Source organism: Haliotis cracherodii, unplaced genomic scaffold (assembly GCF_022045235.1).
Source record: "Haliotis cracherodii isolate W230 unplaced genomic scaffold, xgHalCrac1.p SCAF_19, whole genome shotgun sequence".
NCBI classification, from domain to species: domain Eukaryota; kingdom Metazoa; phylum Mollusca; class Gastropoda; order Lepetellida; family Haliotidae; genus Haliotis; species Haliotis cracherodii.
Genome location: NW_027266274.1, coordinates 7,148,438 through 7,170,925, shown reverse-complemented (window position 1 = coordinate 7,170,925; position 22,488 = coordinate 7,148,438). Strand labels below are relative to the sequence as shown.

Genomic DNA, 22,488 nt, shown 5'->3' with positions numbered 1-22,488 from the left:
TCTTGAACAGTGTAACATACATGTAGTTGTCCACGCATCTGGAACACATCAATAGCGAGAAAGCTATCTGCTACTGATACAAGACAGTCAATGTAGGGCTAAGGGACCGACCATTTGATATTCTGGGGAGACTCTGGGATTTTATCGAAAAAATAAATTGTTCCAAAATATTCTTGAAAAATAGTATGCTTCAGACGGTTAAAAAAAAAAAGAACTAGTCTGCTACAAAATTACACATTTTTTTGTTTATTGTTTTACGCTGCACTAAACAATATTCCAGATATATAACAGTAAATAATCTAAAATAAAAATAAGACAATCCAGTGATTAATATCATGAGCATCGATCCACGCAATTATGATACGATGGCATGTATCAACCAAATCATTGAGCCTGACCACCCGATCCCGTTAGTCGCCTCTTACGACAAGCATAGTCGCCTTTTACGGAAAGCATGGGTTGATGAAGACCTATTCTACCCCGGATCTTCACGGGTCCGAAATTACATAATTACAACGTGCCTTTCGTTAAAAAGAATTCAGGCTCATTGTTTTAATTTAAAAAATATCAGGTTTTGCAGCTGTAAGTAACACAATATCTAATCTCAGACAAATTCCCAGACACCACCACACACCCACCCCAAGGAGTGAGTGTGGTTTTACGCCGCTGTTAACAATATGCCAGCAATATCGGACCCGGGACCTAGACTTCGCTACTTGTATCCGTGAGGCTATCAAACCATTCGTCACAACTCGCCCCTTTCCGTAACCTGCAAGAAGACCCGTCCCCCTATCGATGAATGTTATGTGCGAAAATACGACAAACCAATCAGAATGCGCGTATGATTTCGAGTTCTTTGTCAAATAATCCTGGAATATTGCGGCGTTAAAACCAAACTAAACCTACCTTATCTTTTTGCCATTTCTTGATTCTGAAACAAACGAAAGACGTAACATTATTTTTAATGATATAAGTCAACTTATATCAATATAAAGATATCTTATAACTCACATCTATAATTACTAATGTTATGAATACTGAACTTAAACTGAGTATAATTGAAACACTCAAAGACCCGGCATTCTTCCCTGTATAAAGTTTTCTTTAAAATGATTACTGAGCGACAATAAATGACTGTGTTTCCGCTGTACGTATATCGTTTACGCAAGGCAAGAATTGGGTTTCACAATGATTCCATACATCCTGAAATAGTTTTCCGGAACAAAAAAATAATATTTTCTTTTTATGAAATAAGTATAACTGTAATTCACTCAAATACATCAACGTCATTCGCCGTGTCAGCATGTCGTGAACACAACATTGGTTTGTTGTCATGTCGTGCATTAATAAGAACTATGCCGATTGAGACGTCACTGCGGGGGCGGTATGTGCACTAGTGAGGAACGTCACACTGAAGTGCAACTTGGACGTCCATTGTGTGACTGTACATTTAGATTAATTAACCCTACATAGTTTGGCGCACAGTTAAATATCTGCATGGATGCAAATTTTCCGCACTGGTGTGTATAATACTGATTGACCATTATTAACATAATACATTTTTAAATTATACGATAATTAATATCATGTAAATTTAAACTTGCCGAGCCCAGATATATTTTTAAAGACCTTAAATAATTATTGAAACAAGTAGAACAACTCTTTTTATTATCTATCGAACTACAGTTGAACCTAACCACTCACTCACTAGTGGCGTTAATCGCCTGTTTGGTTTGTGTGTTGTTTTACGCAACACTCAGCAATATTCAAACTGTATGATATCGACCTGTAAATAATCGAGTCTGGACCAGACAAACCAGTGATTGATATTGTGAGCAACGATCCACGCTGTCGAACCCAGGGCCCAGTTTCAGAAAGTGATCGTAGCGCTACCATGATCGTAACTCCTATAGTTTAACATAGACTTATGATGCTTGTAGCGCTACCATGATCGTAACTCCTATAGTTTAACATAGACTTATGATGCTTGTAGCGCTACGACTATCGTAACTCCTATAGTTTAACATAGACTTATGATGCTTTTGTAGCGCTACGACTATCGTAACTCCTATAGTTTAATATAGACTTGCGACAGTCGTACTGTAACGATCGATTTGTGAAACGGGGCCAATGGAACCAGTTTTGATATTTATAACCCGGGATTTCCTCGGGGTGAATGCTGTTTGTTTGTTTGTTTGTTTGGTTGGTTGTTGTTTAACACAACCCACGGCTTCCATGGCAAACTGAATGATTCATTATGTATAAGGATTTCACGGGCGCTTCAAATAAAACCTATTTTCACACTCGACAGGTTTTCTTTTCGTTAATCTCTTAGCAAGCAAAATATGATGGCCCAGTAGTATAACGCGCCAAAACTCAAAACTGTCCGCGCTATAGAGTGTGTGAGTGAGTTGGGTTTAACGCTGCTTTTAACAGTATTCCGGTTAGATTACGGCATGTCAGCTTAATGTGGGATGAAAGCCCGAAGTGATGCAGGTCTCAGACGTTTACCACTTCGGTAAATTCCACGAGCACGGGTATGGTGCTGACAAACCTAGAAATATAATTGGGGCGAACCGGATTCGAACCCAAGATAACTGGTTTCTGGCGTGCTGTAGAAGTGGGTTTCATCAAAAGCAGTGGACGTGTTCGACCAGCATCCGTTAGGTGTAGTAATAAGGTGAGGTGAGGTGAAATGGGGTATAACGTCGCGTCCAAGATTATTGCACTTATATAGCGACGTGCATGCACGTGTGTGTGTGTGTGTGTGTGTGTGTGGCTGCTTGTTCTAGACCGGACTGATGCCGATTTATAGTGCTAGCTCATTGAGATACCATGCCGCAGTTTAACATGAATACCCCACTCAGACACAGTATATGACTCCGAGCCGACCAGTCCTTGTTTAAGCCCCTTAAGTACCATCTTTTAATGTCTTTTGGTATGACGCTGCCGGGGATCGAACCCCGGACCTTCCGCTCTCCGGGCGGATGCTCTACCACTAGACCACAGAGGCGGTAAATGAAACCGCTATAAAAACTAAATCTCTTATCAACTCGTGAAGCTGTTTTACGTTGAAAGGGTTAACTGTGAAAATAGCTTTCAGTGTGAACTGCATGTATCACAAAATGCACTGGTTCACTCTCTAAGCTCCCCGTGGTAAATAGGAGGCTTATAGGACAAACACGGTGAAATCCGGGTAACTTGGAACCGATCACTTACCCGGGCAGGGCCGTGAATTGGAGACCCACTCGCCACACATGAACCATTTTATCTTGTACGTGTTGCGCTTTTGTTGATGACGCAATCTTGCTACTTTTCTTAAAATATTCTTTTGTGACATGTCTTGTTCGGGTATATATAACTTCGTCCTAAATTTAATCCTGTAAGATATAGCAAAACGGGTAAGATTTGGTACCCGACGAACTACGCCTGCCGCAAGAGGCGACGAAATAAATTGGGTGGTTAGGCTCAGTGCTCGGTGCCCCGACGACGCGGGACGATGCTCATAGTATTAATGATGGCTTCAAAAATCAAACAAAACAAAATATATTTTAGATGAATGTGGAATGTTGTTTTACGCCACCGTCCACAACACCTATAGAGACCCTTGTGTATCTTGTATCTCAAACTTGTTTTACACCAGTGACATAAAATATGCATTAGCGTCCAGGAACAAACACTTCAACATGTCTGTACTAAAAACTTGTTTGTGGTGTGAAAAAGAACAAACGGGTGTGCATTTATGAATGCACATGTGTGTGTTAGCTGTATGGCAAACTGTGGTGATTATTATGCACCAGTGACGTAAGATATACACTAGCGTTTAGGAACAAGCACTTCAACATGTCTCTACTAAACGTTTGGTTTTAGAGTGTATAAACAATAGGCCAGCTGAACCATTGGTTGATAGCATGAGCACCTAGCGAGGCCGTCGTGGTACGATGAAACACAATGAGCCCAGTTATACATCGTGAAAATGTGGCACTGGCGTTTGGGGGTCATCTTCCCGAGGCAGGGAAGTTAACTGACTTTAAAAGTCCCGTTTCCAGTCAGTTAACTCCCTTGCCTCGGGAAGATGGCGGGGACTGGATCCTTCCCCGCGATGTCGTGCCACCATACACACTCAGACGTCACCGTAGGGGGGGGGGGGGGGGGGGGGGGTTGTATAGTCTTAATATTGTCTTTTATTATTTGTTGGATACATGTGCATAGTTTAGTATTTACTCATTATGTTTGCCTAATGTGGTGATTCATACAATCAGGCAGTTCTGACGCTGTTCTCCAAATTGCGTGGATCGATGCTCATGATGTCAATCACTTGATTGTCTGGTCCAGGCTCGATTTTATACAGACCGCCGTCATATAGCTGGAATATTGCTGAGTGCGGCGTTACACAACAAACACTCAGTCAATCTCACGCTGTTCCGGATATTTTCAGAATAATAATTTAAACTGTAGCAGGATTCCTGACATATTCTGGACCAAAGTTACACGTGCACGTGTTGCTAGTTCATCCCCCCTTTCATCTCTGTGAGGGGTGACATAAGATGTCTGAGGCCCAGTGTGACATATATTGGCTTATCTCCGAGTACTTCGTCACTTATCAGAGCCATATATCTCTTTACAAATCTAGTTTTTTGGTTGAACTTTATGTCACAAGTAAATGAGACTCATGTCCCTATGTAATCCAAACCGACATCAGTACACACCTTTCTAAAGTCCGTCCATAATACTGTTTACTAGAAGTGTATGATAGAATCTCACAAGAAATCACTCCAATCTCTTTTCCTGTAATAGCCAGAAGATAAGCGTTATAGCCTGATAGGTGCGATAACAACGGTTAACCTATGACCTAACGACCCCTTTCTGTGCAGAACGTCATTGATAATTGCGTGCAACGTCATCGATACCTGCGCTCTGTGCTCAGACTGATGCGCACAATTAGATCAAGGCAGTTTCGAATGTCTGGGGAACATCGCTAAACAATGACAAGTTGATCGTTGGGTTTGTTGAGGGTTTGGAAGAATCGTTACCACTTGTCACGTGATCTCGTGTGGAGATGTAATCAGCGGTGTTTTTAAATGGTGGCAGTTGTAAAATCGCATTGTGTGCGTCAGGTGAAGTAGACGCCATTATTACATCCAGAAATGCTGGTTCTGGCTATGCGAGACATACATAATTTACAAGTGCGCAGGCATTTGCTTAACTTTCTTTCTCGTTCACCTCGGTTGACAAAGCGACCGTAAGTAAATCCGCCATTTATAAAAGTACAAACGAAATTTATAGCCATGGCGATTAGACGTTCCTTGTGCACACGGACTTGTTTTAGAAAACAATCTCAGCGCTACGTACGTAAGTGTACGTTATGATAGGAGTCGTGCAACGATCGCTTTCTTTTAAGGGTGGGGTCGGTGGTGTATTCTAGTGATTAAAGTGTTCTCTCGTCATGCCGAACTCCCGGGTTCGAATCCCTACATGGGAACAATATGTAACCTATTTTTGGTGCCCCCCCCCCCCCCCCCCCTGTGATATTGCTGGAATATAGCTAAAGTGGCGTAAAGTCACTCACTCGCTCGCTACCTTAAGGAAACAAGGGGTGGCAGGGTAGTACAGTGGTTATAATGTTCGATCGTTGTGCCGAACGTCAGGGTTCGATTTCCCACATGGATGCGAAGTGTGGAGCCAATGTTATGTTCTACACCGTGATTTTGTGGAAATAGTGCTGAATCACTGCTCACGGCCACTCATTACCTACAAGTGGACATGAACGTTGCTTTGTGTTCAGAGAACAACGTGTAATTGCGTGCACAGGTAGATATTCCGTAAGGAACATGTATTTGTATTTTCGTATCTGCAAGTAGAATGAAAATAACTCTGACATATACTGCTCAAAAGGTTTCTGTGTAGCGAGGTCTGCCTGTCGAGGGGTTGGCAAAAAGAATGTAGTATACTGTTATGCGGGAAACGTTGACCCAGTTTCCGTGTAGCGAGATGTTAGCACTTTTGGACAGTGTGAATGACTGACGTGTCTGGCTAAAGGAGTAAACATATTACCATTAGGGAGGTAACTCTAATATAAAATAACAAATACACTCACATCATTGTGGGTTTTAATTTTAGCAATATCTGCATGTCTCCGTGTGCAGATCTACCTCATTATAAAAGAATGGCACAAAATTGTTATTACTTTGACAAGATTAATTATGAAAAATATTAATAACTTCACCACTGTACTTGCATCAATATTTAGGGACGCTGTGGTCGAGTGAAGCCGGGAAACACTTACATGAGAGTGCCCTGTTCAGTGAAACCTTGTTAATCCGTTCATTGCCGGGCCGGGGAAACTCTTTAATGGGAGTATCGTCTACAGTGTAACCTCGTTAATCCGCTCATTGCCGGGCCCGGGGACTCTTTAATGGGAGTATCCTCTACATCGATGCAAGCAATTGGGATACGGTGACATGTATCAACCAAGTCAGCGAGCCTGACCACCCTATCCCGTTAGTCGCCTCTTACAACAAGTATAGTCGCTTTTTACGGCAAGCATGGGCTGCTGAAGACCTATTCTACCCCGGATCTTCACGGATCTTATTGAAAAGAAGAAATAAACAACTAAAAATATTTCAAGTAAAGAGAACACGGTGTTGATGCGGGTTGGAATAGCTTGTGTGTCATCATGCCCCGGAGGCGTGAGGCGATGCTCATTATGTCAATCACTGGATTGACTAAAATATTTCTAGGCCGTCGTCATATATCTGGGATATTACTGGCTTAAAACAACAAACAAACAAACATAATGACATGACACAAGAACGATGTAAAATTTAATTCTTTAAATTAAAACATGTTCCTTAACTGGTTCACTGCCTGACCCCGAGTAGCCATTTTCAGACAGGGGTGTGTGATCGCGATTCACCTGCACAGGTGCAAAGATCGTGCGGGTGGCGATATTGGCAGGGAAAGGTCACATGCTGGTCGCACGTGCCGAATCACGCAATGCCACTGACCGATGGTCAGATGTTTTCATTACAGAACTGCCACCCACGTTAAAATCGGGTGACAAAATTAATTGGTGATCTGATGAACTTTTAACTTAATTGTGTGACTGTGATTCAGTATTGACCTGTTAACTAAATCCTCGAGTCAGGTTTGACCTTCTGATAGCGTCGGTCGGAGTGACATGCCCATGTCACGGTCGAAGCCTGACACTTAGGACACCTCACAATCCAAACACCTGTCAATCAATTTAGGTCCAGCACAACAAATAAATAAAATTGGCGGATCAAGATGAGGAAATTGTTGACCATGTTACGTATTGTTCAGAGAAAACAACCCCTTTTGTGTACCACTGCCAAAAAGACCCGTGAAGATCCGGGGGTAGAATAGGTCTTCAGCAACCCATGCTTGTCGTAAAAGGCAACTATGTTTGTCGTAAAAGGCGGCTAACGGGATCGGGTGGTCAGGTTCGTTGACTTGGTTGATGCATGTCATCGTATCCGAATTTCTTTGATCGACGCTCATGATGTCAATCACTGGATTGTCTGTTCCAGACTCGATTATTTACAGACCACCGTCATATAGCTGGAATATTGCTGAGCGCGGCGTTAAACAACAAACCAAACCAAACCAAACCCCTGCCAACAAGCTATTTATTTTGGGCATATTTCTGAACAATCTATTCATTTACATGAACAATCGTCAAGGTCAACGAGTTTCGCGATTCGTGATCCTATTTGTAGCAACACTTCATAGCACACACACACACACACACACACACACATATATATATATATTTCAGTCCAGCTAAACGAGTTCCTGCATGGTTAACGACGGTCGAAATGGGCTTCACACTGTACGCATGCGGGGAAACGAACCGGGCCTTTCGGCGTGACCATCGAACTCTTTAACCGCTAGGCTAACCTACCACACCCCTTACCATATATAATTAGATGAACAATTAGGGTTACTAGAACTTAGAAAGTGTGATAATGTGAGACTTGGTTGAAGTTGACGCTTACTGTATAACGGGTTGAAAAACAGACACTGGATATTCCCCACTGTCTGCGTTAATTTGAGAATTACACCTACTTACTTCAACTATCTGTAAAGCATTAAATTTGATCTCGCTTTCTTCTTTGAACGCATATATGTTTACGTCACCTCGTCACAAGCAACACGTAACAGCGTCGCAGCAACAATAGCAACACGACACCGTCGACGACACCCAACTTTGCACAGACACACCTTTCCGGAACATCACAGGTGAAAACACCCTCTTAAATAGCTGCTTTCTTTACAAGCATGCGTTTCAAAGACCTACTGAGCTTTTCAATTGAAATCCTATTTATTTACAGATTTTTGTTATTTAATCGTTCTCATGTTAGGTGTAGAACGCCACACAGTCAAGCCTATGTTTAGCGTGCTGGAGACACTGAGACAGTTTAAGTCCGGGAAAAAGGACGTCTTTCAAGCCATGAATTGTTACCACGTGCCAATTTGCCAATCAGGCTAGGGTTTTAATGTGCTTACACGGCATGATTGTGTTAATGGAGTGAGTGAGTTGGGTTTAACGCCACTTTTAACAGTATTCCAGTTTATATCACGGCGCGTCTCAGCCGTTTTGATAAGTAAACGTATTTTTTTGGTCAAATCCAAATTTCAAGTGCATATATACTTTCTCTTGCGGTTTTATATCGTATAAACTGACAATACAACTGTTTTGATAGCGTTTTCTTCTTGGAGGAGTGAGGGAGGGAGGTAAAATTTAACGTCACTTTAACGGCGTTATTTCAACCATATAGCGACTCTTCTTGGAGCAGCCATGAGGGAGAGTAAAATTATGACCATACACCAAATGCAAGCCTCGTGATAACTGACATTTAGTGTTCAAAGTCGAGTAAACCTAACTCACTCACTCACTTCAACTCAAGGAGTTAATGACAAACATACGCACTCATAGAAGGATGGGTGAGTTGGGTTTAACGCCGCCTTAAACAATGGTCCAGTCATATCACGACGTGACAGCTTGATTTGGGAGGAAAGCCCGAAGTGATGCAAGGCAGAAAGGTTTACCACTTTGGTGAAACCCACGAGCAAAGGTATGGTGCTGACAAACCTAGAAACATAATTGGGATTCGAACCGGTACTGGAACAAACGATCGTATTTTTTCTGGCATGCCTAAGGGACGCAACTCTGCAAATCGAATTGCCGCGCCTCAGACGACTGGGCCACCCGTGCATGCACCTTGTGAGTAAAACACTCGCGCCATCACATGCTGGTCGTAAGAGGCGGAGAAATGGATCGGGTGGTCAGGCTCGCTGATTCGGTTGATGCATGTCATCGTATCCCACTTGCGAACACCGATGCTCATGGTGTCAGTCACTGGATTGTCAGGTCCTGACTCGATTATTTACAGAACGCCGTCATATAGCTGGAATATTGCTGAGTGCGGCATTAAACAACAAACAATTAGTTGGTCCTCCAGAACTTGCATATGTATACTTACAACTCGTTTCCCAACCTGCCAAGAAAGCGCTAGACCCGCGAGGATCCGGGGTAGAATAGGTCTTCAGCAACTCATGCTTTTCGTAAAAGGCAACTATGCTTGTCGTTGGAGGCGACTAACGGGATCGGGCGATTACGCTCGCTGAGTTGGTTTATGTATGTCATCGTATCCCAATTGCGTGGATCGATGCTCATGATGTCAAGCACTGGATTGTCTGTTCCAGACTCGATTATTTACAGACCCTCGTCATATGGCTGGAATATTGCTGAGTGCGGCGTTGAACAACAAACAATCAAGAAATCGCTAAGGGCACATGGAAAAGGCTTTGCGAACACATTTCACGTGCACCACGCACTTCGTCACTGAGGCATGGCGAGATATCCGTGCTCAGATCGTGCTGCCCGTGCTTTGACAGGTGTTTATTTCAGATTTGGTTATATTTGGAAAAAGTGCCCTGGGAAATGTTTAAGAATTAACCCACATCCAAGCTGCATGTGTTTTTGGTTTTGTTAATACTAAAATCTTCATATGTGTACAATATGGCTTAAAACAGTTAAACACCGACTTCGAGGGGTCATTAGACTAACGATCAAACAACGACCGAGACCCGCAATTTCTTACTTCTTCCCGTGTTACACGAGCAAGAATGAACACGTTTTATCTCTTAACAATTTCAAAGAATGCTAACTCGAAAGACGTGAAGATTCAAAGACATTTTGTTTCAAGAATGGCCTAATCACACAAGCAACGTCTCAGCATCATGCAAAAAAGACCAGCTTCATCAACCCGAAGCATCAATCATCACGCAAATTACTTCCACGTTGAATAATTTGCCAAATGTTCCACGGTGAGATCAAAACAATTTGATATGTACCGTACACAAACATCCCTTCAGCAGGTGCTTGGTCACGTGACCGGAACTTGTATATGACCTTAACGGTGACCTTGTCCATGTCTTTGCACCCGGTGAACTTAGTGCAGTCTTTGATGTTGGTGGGGGGACGGGTTGTAAACATGCCGTAGCAATGTTTTAAGGGGTAATCATGTCTTACAATTGACGGGTTTCGAACTCCACAGTAGCGTATGAATATTGATATGATCGTCATTAAATCCTAACTCTCTTTGGAGTTTTAATTTTCACTTTTTATTTTGAAAGAAATTGAATTAATCAGTGGCTTATCTGCATTTACGTACGTTTAAATTCATTTTTAAAAGTTTTATTCATCAATTAATCCTTATTTTTGGAATTTTTAAGCTTTTCGTTTGGATGGGGACGAAGCACGTTTAGTTATGCTACACAAGGCTACCGACTGAGAACATTCAAGATTTTTATTTGGGTCTGTTTGGGATTCAAAGGCGGATCGCCTTTGATCAGCGTTAATGATATAATGAATGCAGACGGGTCGGAGCTAGACTTGTTCATCATCGTTTAATGTAAGACGATGCGGGGGACTCCCCAGTCTGTGTGAGGAGAGGTGAAATGGGGTTTAACGTCGCGTTCAAGATTATGGCACTTTTATAGCGACGTGCCTGTGTGCGTGCGTGCGTGCGTGCGTGCGTATGTGTGTGTTTATGTGTGTGTGTCTGCTTGTACTGGTTCGGACTAATACCAGTTTTATAGTGATAGCCCAGTGAGATACCATACGGTTTAACATATATACCCAACTATGACACAGCACTCCGAGCCGACCAGTCCTTGTTTTAGCCTCTCAGTGCAACGCAAGGCAGGGTAAAATCAAGTACCATCTTTTAACGTCTTACTATGACGCGGCCAGGGATCGAACCACCGACCTTCCGCTTTTCGGGCAGACGCTCTATCCGCTACACCACTGAGGCGGTCCCTAACTTTGAAGTAGATGCTGCGGTCAGCAATATGTTCGTGCAGGTGCTTCTTGTCCCGAAGTTCTTTGAAACCGATTTTAAGTAATAACGTGCAATATTACATGCAATATATGTGATTTAGTTTCCTTATAATTTCGGCGTTACAGTTCAAAGCAATTTCATATTTACTATGGTTGTTAAAAAATAGCTCTTTGTGCTGAGATACTGTCAACGTCAATTTATCTAGTGTGTGAGCGAGTGAGTGAGTAAGTGAGTTGGTTTATGCCTAGGTAAGGACTATTCTAGTTTTCTGATCAGCTTGTAAACAACCGACTCTTGGTCAGACAAACTTGTTTTTTACCTGAGCAGCGATTTCCACCACAAGGGACCAGCGACACACAAACATGGAAGTGGGTGAGTTTGTTTTTACGCCGCTTTTAGCAATATTCCAGCAATACCACGTCATGAGACACCAGAACTGGGCTTCACACATTGTACCCATGTGGGGATTCGAACCCCGGGCCTTCGGCGTGACGAGCGAACGCTTTAACCACCAGGCTACCCCACCACCCCACAAACATGGAGTGAGTGAGTTGGGTTTAACGCCGCTTTTAACAGTATTCCAGTTATATCGCGGCGTGTCAGCTTAATGTGGGAGGAAAGCCCGAAGTGATGCAGGTCTCAGACGTGTACCACTTCGGTGAAACCCACGAGCACGGGTATGGTGCTGACTAACCTAGAAACATAATTGGGGCGAACCGTGATTCGAACCCACAATCATAGGTTTCTGGCGTGCCCAAGGGACGCAACTCTGCACAGCGAATCGCGGCGGCGCCTTAGACGACTGGGCCACCCGTGCCCCCTACAAACATGGAGCTACCAGATACACAGGTTTAGTTGGTACTTGAGTCATTGGCACGTACATTCTGGGATTCCAGTGAGAAATGTAAAAATATTGTAAGTGTCAAATTACCTCTACAAGACTTCATATTCAGTGTCAACTGACATGAGCCGTCAACGGTAACGCGAAAGAGTGGCCATATTTGATGAGAAGCCATCTTGGAGAATTAACTCTCAACCGGGTCTGGCTTGGCTTAGTCCCGCATAAAGATGCATTCATAGACTCCAGCTTTCACTTAATTACTCATTCAAACATTCCCTACCTCACACTACCTGGTAACATTCGGGAGTAGAATAGGTCTTCAGCAACCCATCCTTGCCGTAAAAGGCGACTATACTTGCCGTAAAAGGCGACTATACTTGTCGTAAAAGGCGACTATGCTTGTCGTAAAAGGCGACTATACTTGTCATAAGAGGCGACTGACAGGATCGGGTGGTCAGGCTCGTTGACTTGGTTGATGTACGTCATCGTATCCCAGTTGCGTGGATCGATGCTCGTGATGTCAATCACTGAATTGTCTGGTCCAGACTCGATTATGTACTGACCGCCGTCATATAGCTGGAATATTGGTGAGTGCGGCATTAAACAGACAAACATCATAGACGAGAGTTAGAGTAGCTGGAATATTGCTGAGAGCGGCGTTAAACAACAAACAAACAAACAAACAAAACTTACTCACACACTCCACACTCCTTATCTCACTCGCTTACTTCCACATTCACTAACACTTACATTCAAACACATTCAATACTTCATCCACACATTCACTGATTCCGTCACCAGTGTATGCTCATAACGTATGTATGAGTGTTTGTGAAAGGCCACACATTGTTTAATGGGCGGATGAAACCAAATATAAGACAATAGAATATCCCTTTAATCAAATCAGCAGAATCGGCAAAATTTATCATTGTGCTGCTCTATAAACAAAGCAGTGTACTGGTTTCCGCGGAGTATAAACACGCCACTCTACCGCTGTATACAAACACTTGGGGTGCTCTAACACACCTGACGGCGATGCACCTCGCCAGCCGCAGGTCGGTGCAGATAGGTTACACCCGAATGAGTGAGTTGTATTTGACGCCGCCTTAAACAGACTAAATGCAGTTATATCAGGGCGTGTCAGTTTAACGTGAAAGCCCCAAGTGATGCGGGTTTCGGACGTTTACCACTTTGGTGAAATCCACGATGACGGGAATAGAAACATTATAAGGACGAACCTGGTATTCGAATCGACCATAGGTTTCTGACGCAGCTATAAGCCAGACATACGGTGGCCCACAAGGGACATGGAGCCTGTTTTTCCATATTTTGATATTTCACTTACTTTTATCGTAACCTTTTGCAAATTAACACGATTTGTCTTACAAATATGTGATAAATCATGTGTAAAGAAGATATTGAATCGCTGAAAAGTGAAACGAAAATGTCAAAAAACTAAAATAAAAATGTCAAAAAACAAAAACGAAAATGTCAAAAACTAACATGAAAATACAGAAACTATTTCCACCTGCTTTAGACATGTAGACTTTCGGGATAGACAGGGTCGACACGGTGGCTTTATTTAGCCGTTCTTGATCAATGAATATTGGCACAGATCACCTTCTGTTTTTATTAATTGGTCCATTTAGACTAGATGGGAAATGTTCATCTCTTTGTCTGTACATGCAATAAGCATGCAGACAGGGTGGTAGCTGCAAATTCATCTATTTATCGTGCCATGTATTTAGGATGCAGACATGACGGTACACATTCATATATTAATCTTCCAGTATCGAATAGACGCGATATATACATATATCTCTCTTAACATGTATTAAGTCGGTTAGACAAGGTGTAATTTTTCAGCTACATATTTTTCTCTACAATGAGCCATGTAGACAAAACGGGAGATGTTCAATTATTTATGTATTAATATGTCTATGTATTAAGTCATGTATACAAAACGGGACATTCGCATCCATATATCTTGTCCTGTAGACAAAACGGGGCATTCTCCGCTTTCTTTCTCCCTGTGTATTAAGTTTTGTAGACAAAACGGGACATTCAGATCTATATATCTTGTCCTGTAGACTAAACGGGACATTGCCTTCTATCTATCTTTCTATGTGTTAATTCCTCCAGACATGACGGGACATTGCGGGACATTGCCTTCGATCTATCTTTCTCTGAAGCTATCTTTCTCCCTGTGTATTAAGTGTTGTAGACAAAACGGAACATTCTACTCTATCTATCTTTCTATGTCTTAATTCCTCCAGACATGACGGGACATTGCCTTCGATCTATCTTTCTCTGCATTAAGTCTTGTAGACAAAACGGAACATTCTACTCTATCTATCTTTCTATGTGTTAATTCCTCCAGACATGACGGGACATTGCCTTCGATCTATCTTTCTCTGCATTAAGTCTTGTAGACAAAACGGAACATTCTACTCTATCTATCTTTCTATGTGTTAATTCCTCCAGACATGACGGGACATTGCCTTCGATCTATCTTTCTCTGCATTAAGTCTTGTAGACAAAACGGAATATTCTACTCTATCTATCTTTCTATGTGTTAATTCCTCCAGACATGACGGGACATTGCCTTCGATCTATCTTTCTCTGCATTAAGTCTTGTAGACAAAACGGAACATTCTACTCTATCTATCTTTCTATGTGTTAATTCCTCCAGACATGACGGGACATTGCCTTCGACCTATCTTTCTCTGCATTAAGTCTTGTAGACAAAACGGGACATTCTATTCTATCTATCTTTCTATGTGTTAATTCCTCCAGACAAGACGGGACATTGCCTTCGATCTATCTTTCTCTGCATTAAGTCTTGTAGACAAAACGGGACATTCTACTCTATCTATCTTGTCCTGTAGACTAAACGGGACACTCTATTCTATCTATCTTTCTATGTGTTAATTCCTCCAGACAAGACGGGACATTGCCTTCGATCTATCTTTCTCTGCATTAAGTCTTGTAGACAAAACGGGACATTCTCTGCTATCTTTCTCCCTGTGCATTAGGTGTTGTACACAAAACGGAACATTCTATTCTATCTATCTTTCTATGTGTTAATTCCTCCAGACAAGACGGGACATTGCCTTCGATCTATCTTTCTCTGCATCAAGTCTTGTAGACAAAACGGGACATTTTCATCTATCGTGCTATGAAGTTGACATATATATAGACAAGGCGGGACATAGCCACCTCTTCATTGATCTCCCAGTGATGAGGTGTGTGACTAAATCGGCACATAACAACGATACACATTCAAAGGTTAAACCAGTGCGTCATAGTGCACCGAGGAGTGTACGTTCAATTGAGACTTTACTGATTCCATTGCAAATTTGTAGAAAAATGAAGGCGACGCCTGCACAGTGTGTCTTCTGAGCTATCTAAACTCGTAACTGACAGATTTACACATTGTCCCAAGAACTGAAGATGCTTGTGATTACCTGTTTTGAGGAAGCTGATATAGTTTACAATAACATCAATCGCACCATTGCGGAAAATATGAGTTGAAATCCATAAGCGTGTTCGTCCTGTACTTAATACACTGCATATTAAACACACATATAAACAGCGACTTTGACAGAGCCTTCACTCAGTAATAGACTAAACTGAGTGAGGTAAACAACGAATGGTGAACTCCTATCTTGTTTGTGAGAACAGCGGGAAAGGATTATATGAGCGGGTCGGGAGAGGGGGGATAACTCGGAGATGGGTTTGGACAAGGGGAGATAACTCGAAGTTGGTGTGGTGGGAATGGGATGATGATTTGTTCTTGGTTTCTTTGTAGTTTAACGCCGCACTCAACTATGCAAGCGGTATGCAAATAATCAAGTGGGCCAGACAATTCATTGATTGACATCACGAGCATGATATTCGCATTTTGGGATGAGATGACATGCTTTGTTTGTTTGTTGTTTGTTTGACTCCGCACTCAGCAATATTTCAGCTATATCACGGAGGTATGTAAATAATCGATTCTGGACCAGACAATTCAGTGATTGACACCATGAGCATCGATGCACGCAATTGGAATTCGATGACTAGCATCAATCAAGTCAGCGAGCCTGACCACCCGATCCCGTTATGACTTCACGGGTCAAGATGACATAAACTGAAGCAGGTCAGCAAGCCTAACCACCCGATATATTTAGCTCCCCCTTACCACAATCATAAGTCGCTGGGGAGCTTTATGTCTTACATGAGGATCTCCACGAGTCGATTTGCTCGTATCATATTTAATAATTGATGAAGGAGATGATAAGTATGACTAATTTCCAACTCATAGATATATTTTATTCGACATACGTCGGTATAAAGAAGGGCCTGCTCAGTGGTTGAAGAGTTAGCTTGAATTCCCGGGTTCGATTCTCAACATGGGCACTATGTGTCAATCGACCGGCGTCATATATGGCATATTGCTAAAAGTGGCAGAAAATTCCTGGAGAGATTTGGGAAATGTAAATGCACACACCGGCCGAAGGACAATTTTGTGAATTTTGCTTTCATTTCTCAATTTCTTTTTTCAAAGTCGAAGGACGAATGTTGCATCTTAACCCACGAGGATCACAAACGGGGAAAATATAGGATCGGAACAAACGATCAGCGAATCCTGGCACGACTAAGGAACGCAACTCTGCAGAGCAAACACACACGCCAGATTTATTACAAACCTATGAACCTGAACCTGAACGGTTTATACAAATAACGTATCATACAGTCTTTGCCCCCACCCCACAGGGCAACCCCCTAATCTCCTGCCTTACCCTCATCCCTCCCAGCGTCCTCTAGCTCATCGCGACACCGCTCCTCGCGCCCTCTGGCGTGACCAAGACAATGAGTTCCACGACCTTCACGCATGCGCATGTTTAGCCCAGGCTTGCTGGGATAGCCAACACAATTCACAGGTAAATATTCAACTCCGAGACCCCCCAAATACGGCGGTAGACCCAACCAGAGCCCCAACGCGAATGAGTGTGACCCTCCCATACTATCAATTCGAAGAAAGATACCTCGCCTCCGAAACAAGGAGGACGCGGAATATGAAAAATGTCTAAATAACAGCGGGTCACAGGGTGAGGCCATTGCTCACCGCCGCCCCCACCCATCCCGACCCGAAGTTACATTTCGTCACCCACCCTGCAGCCCTGTTGAAACAGTTTAGCCACCGGGGGGAAATATTTGACATTACTTTTATAAAACTTTAATAAACGTTTCTGTTGTTAAACCGGGTACCCTAGTGGTTAAAGCGTTACCCCGCCGTATTATTGCTGGAATATTGCTAAAAGCGGCGTAAAACCATACTCAGTCACTCACTGTTGTTAAAATTGATTATTGAAGCATTGTGATATACGAAATATTACAGTTACAGCAAACAGCAGCTGCGTTGTGAATGTTTGACGATCAAGAAAGTACACGTAACTGCACAAAATCTAATTTTATTGAATATTCATCATCTTGTTAAATAGTTGAGAGTTCCGTTTCCTCGGAAAAATCTAATCGCACCCATCTTCCAGTAAAGCGTCTGCTAATATTAATGTACACATCGTAGAAAAAATAACATTCCTTTATAAGCATACATACATCTAAACACGAATGCACACAAATGTAACGTGTTACGTGTTGCAAAAAGTACGAAATTCAAGGGAAGCAACTCTTGGTGGCACGCTTTCCTCCTCTGACTACATTTAGAGTTATATACCTTCCACGAAGGTTGCCACAATGGCAACGAACAACGCAATGAGGATCGAGTTGGATATTTAATTAGGTTTTCAAATTTTAGTCAACAATAGAAATCGAAAAAAGAGTTTGCGCGATTTTTTTTTTATTTAACATAATGGCGATGGAATTAGCTAAAGCGCCATTAAAATCCTTCAATCTGACTCTGATCGTATTGCAATTAGACTAGTGTTTTATGAGCTTAGTATAGAGTACTGATGTTTCACTGGTCTAAAGGTGGAGCCATATCCCTTTTTTCAGGTTTTATTTGTTTGAATTAAAGTTTTAAAAGAATTCAAAATTTCAAATATAGATTATGCCGAATATTTCTAGGTGTAATTGTTTTGTTATTGATACTTTTTCATTCCTATCTCTGTTACATACGGGGGCACGGGTGGCACAGTCGTCTAAGGCGCCGCGATTCGCTGTGCAGAGTTGTGTCAGAAACCGATGATTGCGGGTTGGAAACCCGGTTCGCCCCGATTATGTTTCTAGGTTTGTCAGCACCATATCCGTGCTCGTGGGTTTCACCGAAGTGGTAAACGTCCGAGACCTGCATCACTTCGGGCTTTCCTCCCACATGAAGCTGACACGCCGTGATATAACTGGAATACTGTTAAAAAGAGGCGTTTAACCCAACACATTCACTCACTCACTCTGTTACACACATATTGTGCAAGTATTGTACACACATGAGGAGCCGAACACGGCCATCGGCGTGACGAGCGATCACTTTAACCGCAAGGCTACACGTCATACCAAAAGACGTTAAAAGATGGTACTTGTTGTTACCCTGTATGGCGCTCGGCAATAAGGGGCTAAAACAAGGACTGGTCGGCTCGGAGTCAGTATACTGTGTCTGAGTGGGGTATCTCAGTGAGCTAGCACTATAAATCGGCATCAGTCCGGACTAGTACATGCACGTCGCTATATACGGGCAATAATCTTGGACGCGACGTTAAACCCCATTTCACCTCACCTCACCTTAGTTGTATGAACACATCTGATCACGTTCCAAAGGTTTTTCACAGCAAATTGTCAAACCATGCAGCTGATCTTACTTGTCATTTCTTTTCAAACGACTGATAACGCTGTGAGATAGGGTCTGTAGGCAGCGGCGCACAACGCAGAAATGTACTGTGTATATAGTGTTTTGTCGGTAATTAAATGCACCGAGAAATGCTGTTTTTTTAAATAACCTAGTATATACGAATACCAGAAGGAGACACTACACCGCTACACTCCGTTACGTAATGAAAGTTTTGTTTGTTCCTTTTTTTAACGCCACACTCATCGAGTCTGAACCAGACAATCCAGTGATTGACAGCATGAGCATCGATCCACGCAATTGGTATACGATGATGCATCATCCACGTCAACGAGCCTGACCACCCGATACCGTTAATCGCCTCTTACATGCGTAGTTGCTGAAGACCTATTATAACCCGGTTACTGAATGTGTAGGTAAAGACGCTGTCGTCTGTGTTTGTAATGGTTGCGTGGGTAGTGGAGACGGCGTTGACGTTGGTACCGTTGTTGAAACGTTTTGGCGTTATTTTTGTTCTTGGTGGAGATATTGGTAGTTACAGTGAGGGCGACTGTTACGTCGGCCATGTTGATGATGTAGGTGATGCGGCAACATAAACAGGTACATGATGGCATATATCGATGACGACGATGAGGAGAATGCCTCCACGAGATTTCAACTCGCGAACATTGGTTGGAAGCTGACTTGTATCCATGTTAAGGGCTGGTGACATAAAAACTCGCTGTTGTTTAAGCATGTGTAATAATGCACCGTGTTTTGCGTTGTGTATGATCTATGTGGTATGTTTTGATAGCTAGATATTTTTTGGGAAATGTCACGGCGCTCGATAATAATAGGGTATTACGAACCGTCGCCATTGTGGTATTTCTAATTATCGCTCTGAGATAAGAATACCAAAGTTTGTCCCTCGACCATTTCTTGTTCCATGTACAAAGCGGGTTTCAGAACTAATTACATTTCTTGCCTGCACTGTCAAAGCTGTTTCTCCCGACATAAGCTTCGAAGTGTTTTGCTGAGTTTGTCATTTCATACTGTGACTTTCACAACAAAATAACAGCGTAGAAACTACGTTTTTCACAACACCGATACCTTATCATTGCGCAGCAAAATTCTGCAAGCGAGTGAGTGAGTGAAAAAAATGTCCTGTGTCTAGTGAGTGAGTGAGTGAGTTGTGTTTAACCCCGCTTTTAACAGTATTCCAGTCATATCAAGGCGTGTCATCTTAATGTGGGAGGAAAGCCCCAAGAGATGCAGGTCTTAGACGTTTACCAGTTCGGTGAAACCCACGAACACGGGTATGGTGCTGACAAACCTAGAAACATAATCGGGGCGAACCGGGATTCGAACCCACAATCATAGGTTTCTGGCGTGCCTAAAGGACGCAACTCTGCACAGCGAATTGCGGCGCCTTAGATGAATGGTCCACCTGTGCCCCCCTGTGTCTAACAACCAGCCCAACATGTGTAGGAAACATGTTTCCAAACAGTAGCTCAGTTATTTCAGGGCGCGTCACGACACCAACAAGTACGGGTATCTTGTACTGACAAGGCATGCAACATAATCGGGGCGAACGGAATTGTGAAACATGGCAGTGTAATTTATTGTTAAACAATGATTATACTACATGGTTTCTGTTTAGATTCAAAAGAAGTTCATTGCACATTTATTTGGACAATGATTGGTTGTTAGGAGTGTAGTACTATATAATGTAAGCAGTGGTGAGGAAGTTATTATATTTAGATGGCATTGATGGAGGTCAAGCGTTATAGAAACATGTGTTATATTCTGTGATGTTCAAGTGACACTGGACTAGTGTGGCACTGTGTAGAAAGTGTTGGAAGCTGGTTAGACTGTATAAGTGGAGCAGGCGCGTCCCTGTCTCATCTCACGTTTTATCTACCATTACAGCAAGACCAGCTATTGCGTGAAGATGTGGTGGTGATGATGATGATTGGTTGGTTGGTTGGTTTGTTGTTTAACGCCGCACTCAGCAATATTCCAGCTATATGGCGACGGTCTGTAAATAATCGAGTCTGGACCAGACAATCCAGTGATTGATATCATTAGCATCTATCCACGCAATTGGGATCGATGACATGTATCAACCAAGTCAGCAAGCCTGACCACCCGATCCCTTTAGTCGCCTTTTACGACAAGCATAGTCACCTTTTACGGCAAACATGGGTTGATGAAGACCTATTCTACCCCGGAAACTTCACGGGTTGTGATGATGATGATGATGATGATGATGATAGAGGTAATGCTACTTCCGGCGCTGGTTAAGATACCATCGACGAACATATCTAGATTGAATAATTATTTGACAGTTCCCTAGCTGAGCTTGGCGGTAACCCAGAAGTAATGCGGAGCTATTTGGCAATAAGTACCGGCCCCAGAACCTCGTGCGACAAGTATATACACACCTGGGCTATTTCATCCGCCCGGGTGTCGGGCTCCTCGTGAATCTTCACTCAGAGGATGGGGATACGGTTGAGTTGGTCACTAATTGCTCCAGTCAGGATAATGTCGAAAGATACATCTCAAACACATTCAGATTAAATCGAGCTACTTTGTGCGACAAGCAGTGAATGTTCGCGCACCTGGCGAGCGAGTATTAACAGATACCCATTTTCATCTTTTCCTGAATAAAGGTGAGGTATTTTCCCTCGAGGTTGGTGAAACAATGTGAGAAACTGTCACCGTTGTTGGAAAACAGAGCGCTGACGAGTATTCCTTATTGCCCTGCTTGATGGATGAGTGGGTATGGTTTTAAGCCACTAAAAGCAATATTCCAGCAATACCACGGCGAGTGACACCTCATATTGGCATCACACATGCATTGTACCGTTCAGCCACTAAACTAAACCACGACACCCCAACCCCCACCCGTATCTGACCACCCCCACCCCTGCTTGCTGATACAGTGATGAACGAACACTAATACGTTGTATTCATATAGAAACCTAGAACATATAGACCATAGTAGAAAGAGCTTCCAAACAATAGTCATGCTTTTCTAAACTTACTGTTGTTAATACAGTATATATAACCCTTGGACCGCCTCCGTGGCCGGAAGAGCGGATCCCCGACCGCGTCATTCCAAAAGGCGTTAAAAGATGGTACTTGTTGTCACCCTGTCTGGTACTATGCATAATGGGGCTAAAACAAGGACTGGTCGGCTCGGAGTCAGTATACTGTGTCTGAGTGGGGTATTTATGTTAAACTGCGGCATGGTATCTCAGTGGGCTAGCACTATAAATCGGCATCACACACACGTACATGCACGTCGCTATATAAGTGCAATAATCTTGGACGCGACGTTAAATTACTGTATTTTCCATGGAGGAAATAGCTTCATATAAGGATCGCTCCCTGATAGAGAGTTCATGGACTACGAATAAATTAATTTGGTATCAATTTTCTCACGAAAAATGAAAAACATGCCTACGTTTAATAGTAAACGCACCGAATAGCCTTGAAGGAAAAATCAC

The 22,488-nt window shown here is 42.7% G+C and overlaps 1 protein-coding gene across 1 annotated transcript in view; it reads right to left on the bottom strand.

Moving 5' to 3' along the window:
- LOC139466722 (lactadherin-like) overlaps positions 1-22,488 on the bottom strand; it is a 275,034-nt gene that overhangs the window by 194,444 nt on the left and 58,102 nt on the right. Inside the window, exon 2 of the mRNA XM_071248368.1 lies at positions 907-931. The gene's annotated coding sequence lies outside the window, so the exon portion shown is untranslated. The remainder of the gene's footprint in view (positions 1-906; positions 932-22,488) is intronic.